Raw genomic sequence first — 6,840 nt, 5'->3', positions numbered from 1 at the left:
GGACTGTTGTGTTGTGGGCTCAGAGACTGTGTGTTTGTTGTGTGTCGTGAGTCCTCCGCGGCTGTGTGGGCGTCTCAGATACTGTTGTTTGTCCTGAGTCTCCGCGCTGTGTGTGTGCGTCTCCGTCGACTGGTGTTGTCTGAGCTCAGCGCCTGTGCTGTTCTGAGACTCAGAGGCTGTGTTGTGCGTCTCCGCGCCGTGTGCTGTCTGGTCTGCACGAACTGCTGTGTGTGAGTCTCAGCGCCTGTGTGTCTGCGTCTCCGCTTACTGTGTGTGTTCGTCTCCGCGCTGTGTGTGGCGTCTTTCGCGCCTGTGTGTGTGCGAGCTCCGCGGCTGTGTGTGATGTGTGAGTTCTCGTGCCTTTTTGTGCGTCTCCCGCGCATGTGGTGTGTGACGATCTCCGCGGCCTGTGTGTGTGCGTTCTCCGGTTGTGTGTGTCTCGTCTCCGCGCCCTGTGTGTGCGTCTCGCCGCCTGGTGTGTATGCGTCTTCGGCTCCTGTGTGTGTTCTTGCGTCTCCGCGCCTGGCCTGTAGATGTGCACTCCGCGCTGTGTGTATTGTGCGTCTTCCGAGCCGCCGTGTCTGCGCCTACGCGACTGTGTGTGTGGTGCCTCAAGCTGTGTGTTGTGCGCTCAGAGCTCTGTGTGATGTGAGCCTGTGAGTCTAAGCGACTGTGGCTGTGCTGAGTCTCCGGGGCCTGTGTATGCGCCTCCGCCCTGTGTGGTGCGGTCTCTCAAAGCGACGTGTGTTGTGCGTCTCATGAGCCTGGGATGTGTGTGGACGTTCTCCGCGCTGGTGTGCCGCAGTATCCGCGCGCTGTGTGTGTGCGTCTCCGAGGCGTGTGTTGAGTTGGTCTCAGCAGAATTGTGTCTGAGTTCAGATGACTGTTTGCTGAAGTCTTCAGAGGCCTGTGTTTGTGCTGAGTATCAGAGAATTGTTTGTGAGTCTCAGAGACTGTGTGTGTTTTGAGTCTAGAGATACTGTGTGTGTGAGTTCAGGACTGTGTTGTGAGACTCAGAGGTGATGTTGGGTCTCAGAGAACTGTGTGTGTCTGAGTCTCAGACAGGACTGATTTGTGAGTTCCGAGAGGACTGTGTGTGTCTTAAGTCTCAGAGACTGGTGTGTGAGTCCTCCGAGAACTGTGTTGATTGAAGTTCAGAGAGGTGTGTGTGAGTCTCAAGATGAATTGTGTGTTTGAGACCTCGAGACCTGTGTGTCTGAGAGACTCAGAGATTTGTGTCTGAGCTCACGAGAGTGTGTTGAGGTAATAAAGAGAACTGTGGTGTGAGTCTCAGATACGTGACTGTGTCTGAGGACTCAGAGGACTGTGTGTGCGTTCTCAGAGACTGTGTGGTACTGCGACCTCAGAGACTGTGACTGCGTCTCAGAGAGGGGGAGGCTGTGTTCCGAGTCTCATAGGACTGTGTGTGCCGAGTCTCAAGCGGACGTGTGTTGCTCTGAGAACTCATGAGACTGTGTGTGCCTGCGCTCAGAGCCATGTGTGTTGAGTCTCGAAGGACTAGTGTGTGCAGTCTCAGAGCCTCGTTAGTTAAACTCGTTAGTTAGTCTCGTTAGTTAAACTCGTTAGTTAAACTCGTTAGTTAGTCTCGTTAGTTAGTCTCGTTAGTTAAACTCGTTAGTTAAACTCGTTAGTTAGTCTCGTTAGTTAAACTCGTTAGTTAAACTCGTTAGTTAGTCTCGTTAGTTAGTCTCGTTAGTTAGTCTCGTTAGTTAGTTAGTCTCGTTAGTTAAACTCGTTAGTTAAACTCGTTAGTTAAACTCGTTAGTTAGTCTCGTTAGTGATGACGAGCCGCTCGTGCCGCGTTAGCTCGACGCTAGTTAGTAGCAGCTAACGCAGTTAGCATGCTAGCATGCTAACCTGACCGTTACGTCAGCAGCTAGCGATGGAGCGCGCGCCAGTCTTACCTGATGACGTCAGTCAGGTGCGGTGGATCAAAGCGAGCATTGAAATGACTCGATAAGAACTAATTAATTGATTAATTAACAACTCAAACACAGAGAAACGTTAATTAGCCTCGCGCCCCGTTGACGCTACTTCCGGCTGTCTGAGCTGAATGAACGTGACGTCACCGCGTTACACAAAGCTTACGTAAATGACGTCATGACGTACGATGGACGTGGACTGACCCAAAACAAGTTTTTTATTTATTATTTATGTGAATTAAACTTTATTAACACGTGACTGACTCATGTTTATTATTATTATTTATTATTTAACTTATTGTTGTTTTAAGTGTTTGTCTCTAAATAAAGATACTTTATAAGTTTGTGTGTGACAAACTAAACATGAAACATTGAAATCATTTAATATTCTTGTAGATTAAAAACATGGAACATCAAACTGAACTCGTCTGTCACTAAAGTTTATTTGTTACACTGACGAGTTTCAGTTTAATTTATTTTCATATGAACCAAATAAAATCAGATTAAACTGAATTAAAGATCTCAATGTGACAAACAAACAAACAGTTTAATGAAGAACTGAAATGTTTTTTTTATAATCATAATAATACATTTTATTTCATAGGCGCCTTTCTGTCACCGTACAATAAATGAGAGTAGACAGCAAATAACAAACAAAAAGAACCATAAAAGTATCAAATCACAAGAATACAACATTAAACACAGGTTAAAACAGGTAAATGCAAAGAATCAGATTTTAAACAGACTTGAGTTGTGAGAGTGAGTTGATGTTCCTCGTGACGGGGTAAAGAGAGATGTTGGTTTGCAGAGATGTACAACGATGATGACAGTATATATAGTATGGACACGTCATGCGTGTACTTTAATTAGTTTGTTCCATATATCTGTAATTATTTATCATTTTTATAAATATCTGAATGACTTCAGTTTGATTTGTTTATTTTTCTGTGTGTTGATGCTTATAATCATTTAATGTGTCGCGTGTACGAGATACTATAACATTTGATGATCATTAATTATCATCGTTATAATTATAGAACACATGTTTGTTTGTTAGGGACTATTTTCAGCTGCGGATGAATCCACAGTCAGCCTCAGCCTCTCTGACCCTGCAGCGTGCTCTGTGATATCAGATAAATCTTCACATGAATCTGTCTCTGACTCTCAGATTAACTTTAATTCGATGACTCTGCAGCTTCCTCCCGGCGCAGCCTCTCGCCGTCCCGCGGGACGCTCACTTAACCCTCATAATTAGAGCGATAAAGGAAGTGTGAGGTACGCGGAGGGCGCGGGGGCTTTCAATTAGCCGTCAAGGGCCACGCGGAGCCCCCCTGACGGAGCCAGAGAGCGGCCGGGGATTCAATTCATCATCCTGCCGCTGCCAAACGCTGAGGGCCTTTTCATTATCACACCACTGAGTCCCACTGTCGGCTGCTCCAGTATAAATGTGAGTGATGGCGTGTGAGGGTGGAGGTGGTGGTGGAGGTGGTGAGGTTGTGTGGGTGGGGCCGGGGCCCTCGTCGTAAATGTCATCCCCATTGGAGCATTGCAGGTCTCAGCTCCAGAATAATAGGCCCTGTGACCTCTCTGTTGTCTATAATTAACCTCTAACCCCCCCTACAACCCTCCACCTCCACCACCTCCACCACCTCCACCACCTCCACCCTGCTTCATCCACCAATCCCCAGACAGCACGCCACAAAGAAAATGTCTGCTGCTCATATTTGTCCATTTAATGTGCACAAAGATGTGAAACCTTTTCTGGTTTGAAGCCGCTGTGTATATCTGCATTCTGAGCTGAACACGCTGACATTCAGCTCAACAATGAAGCATCCAGGTAAAACATGTCGGCTTCAAAATAAAAGAGTCCAATGATCCGAGCTGACACTCGAAACACGACGACACTTTGAGGACAATCGCAGGAGAAATGAGACGTAGAGCATCTTCAGTTTGAACACAGGCGATCAGCATTGTTCAGGCGGATGCAGACGGCCTGTTGCTGCCAGCATGTGTGCAGCCAGGGAGTGATAATGACAAAGCGGGCCCAGATCCCCAGTGAGCCGCCTGCAGAACAATGATTACAGATTGGCCGGCGAGTCCCTCGGCTTCACCGCGACTCTGATTCTAATGCTAATCACAGCCGCTGAAATATATCAGGAGCTGCACGGCAGCAGGAGACAAGATGGACGTCCCAGTCAGGACGCAATTGTGTGAATGAAGCGCTGTTTATTTTTCAGGTTTTAGCTCGAGTGGAGCTCATGCAGGAGCTGCTGGCGCCACCTGCTGGACTCAGACCGCAACCAGGAGTCCTGAAGATTCTTATTATTAATAATGTCTTTATAATCTGTGAAGGACAAAACATGACACGAGTATGAAGACTAGTCTCTGTGACGTCCCCACAGACTGTCTAAAACCTGGACGTAGTCTCCGTGAGTATCACAGACTGTCTAAAACCTGGACGTAGTCTCCGTGACGTCCCCGCAGACTGTCTAAAACCTGGACGTAGTCTCTGTGACGTCCCTGCAGACTGTCTTAAAGACACTGACGGGTGTGATTTTGAAGTAATCAGATTACATCGAGTAGGATTACATGTGTGGTTAGTCTCGGTGTTTGAAGCTGCTTCAGTCTCTCGGAGGTTTCGTGCGGCCGGCTTCATTCCACCCTGACAGGTGTAAGATTAACTTCGTTAGGTGCAGAGCCGCTCATGCACACCAAATTAAATTAATGGAACAAATTTGCCTCCTAATTAAGATGAAAATACGTGTCAGTTGTAACCTTGCTGAGCACTAATTATGTACAAATGATTTATCATCTGTTTCGTCCTGAATAGCAATGTGCTCACCTCTCCGATAGCCCGGCTGGCTGTTAAGAGATGGCTGCTGATTAACAGTGACAGGTTGTGCTGCGGAGAAGCTGCACGCCGCCTCCACCAGCCAATCAGAGGCAGCCTCGCCTCACACTCTCCTCCCTTCCATTAACCTACATCGAGTGTGCAGCTGAGCATCACTGTGCCTCGGCTCTCCTTCTTGTTTCTCTCCTCCGAATGAAAATAAAGTAAAGAGGAGGTGGAGGAGGTGAGGGGTGGTGCTGTGACTGCTGCAGGCTGATGGAGCCGAGGGTGGAGGAAGGAAAACCTGAAGCACTCTTAAGATGAAGCATCTTTAACGCAGAATACAGTCGAGCTGTGACCTGAAGACACAAACTGCAGTTCCTCTAACGTCCACCTGAGGCTGGCTCCAGAAGTGAGTCAGTCTCCATAAGTCCCCATGTCCAAATGTCCAACTTCACAGCAGAAATAAACATGTTTACAGCCTGGTACAAAAAACAGTTTTGGTCTCTGTAGCTAATTTCTCCAGTCTCAGAGACTACGTCCAGGTTTTAGACAGTCTGCGGGGACGTCACGGAGACTACGTCCAGTTTTAGGCAGTCTTTGGTTGTAGGTCTCTCTCCGCTCTCTGATTCACAGTCTTAACAGTCTTTGTCTCTCTGACTGAGAGTCTCTGTCTGGTCCGGTCTCAGTCCAGCGGGCAGGACTTGGTCCAAGGACTGGGTGTGTTCCAACTGAAGGGTGTATGAAGCTGTAGTAATTGCCCTGCAGAGAAGGGTGGATGCAGAGGAGGTGGAGGATGAGGAGGTGGATGCAGAAGAGGTGGAGGATGAGGAGGTGGATGCAGAGGAGGTGGAGGATGAGGAGGTGGATGCAGAGGAGGTGGAGGATGAGGAGGTGGAGGATGACTGAGGCTTTCTAATGGAATCCTCGGCGGCCTCTCGGGCACTCCAGCTGACAGCCATTACCTGAACTGATGCATAGTCCATTACGGACCCCCCCGCGTTAATAGAGTGTCTATCAGGTGAAATACAGAGACGTCAGGTGCCAAAGCATGCACTCTCACCCAAGTGTGAAGGTTTAACTACTCAACAGAGAGGAGGGCGAGGAGGAGGAGGGGGAGCAAGAGGAGGAGGAGGAGGAGGAGGAGGCAGAGGAGTAGGACGAAGAGAAGGAGGAGGAGGATGAGGAGGAAGAGGAGGGGGAGCTGTGCCGTGTTTTCAGCATGTTTTCATCCAGGAAACGACTCAAACATCAGCTGATTTCTGTCCAGTGACTGAAACGCTCATAACACCGGTGCTGTGGCTGCAGACGCTCCCCACAAGAGGCCGCCAGAGCTTCAGCAGGTGTTTTATAAACACAAAGACTTTAATATGAACATTGCTCACATCACTCTCATAGATTATTTCTAGATTTCTCTTCTGTAAAGTTTCACTTGTTTCTCAGTTCATCTGGACACATTAGTTGTTTCATGTCTACCTCGTGCATTTTGGATATATTGAAAATTCTTCAACAGATTCGGACTTTAAAGAAATGATTACATGTTAAAGTCATTACTGAGAGTTTAATTATAATATAATTACACATTATTTCAAATGTAACCCGGCCTGATGATTGTCTATAAAACAGAAAGACACATCTGTAACATTTCGTGTCATTACTTCACGCAGAACTGATTTTATTTATCCATTTATTATAATGCCTCATGTTTATATAAAGTAATGAACATTATGATGTTTACATCTTGTTAAGACTCACTTTATATTTGAGAAAATGTATAACTTTAATAGGCAACCAGTGCGGGGCGGCCACGCGGCTTCAATGCTGGAAATGTGACAGAAGAAGAAAAAGAAGACGACAACTGTTTTACGACAACTGCTCCTGCTCAGGAGGAAGCAGCTCACAGCCAATCAGTGAAGAGGAACAGAGAAGACCATGCAACATCCATCCAGATATATAACATATATATACAGATATATAACATATATATACAGATATATAACATATACAGATATATAACATATACATACAGATATATAACATATATACAGATATATAACATATACATAC

At 46.7% G+C, this 6,840-nt stretch overlaps 1 protein-coding gene across 1 annotated transcript in view; it reads right to left on the bottom strand.

Moving 5' to 3' along the window:
• Positions 1 to 2,105, bottom strand: part of insig2 (insulin induced gene 2) — a 6,534-nt gene extending 4,429 nt beyond the window's left edge. Inside the window, exon 1 of the mRNA XM_027290707.1 lies at positions 1,926 to 2,105. The gene's annotated coding sequence lies outside the window, so the exon portion shown is untranslated. The remainder of the gene's footprint in view (positions 1 to 1,925) is intronic.
• Positions 2,106 to 6,840: the final 4,735 nt, after the last annotated feature.

The sequence above is a fragment of the Larimichthys crocea genome, chromosome XVIII (genome assembly GCF_000972845.2).
Source record: "Larimichthys crocea isolate SSNF chromosome XVIII, L_crocea_2.0, whole genome shotgun sequence".
In the NCBI taxonomy this organism is placed as follows: Eukaryota; Metazoa; Chordata; class Actinopteri; family Sciaenidae; genus Larimichthys; species Larimichthys crocea.
The sequence above is the reverse complement of the archived record's forward strand: the minus strand, read 5'-3'. Positions and strand labels throughout refer to the sequence as shown.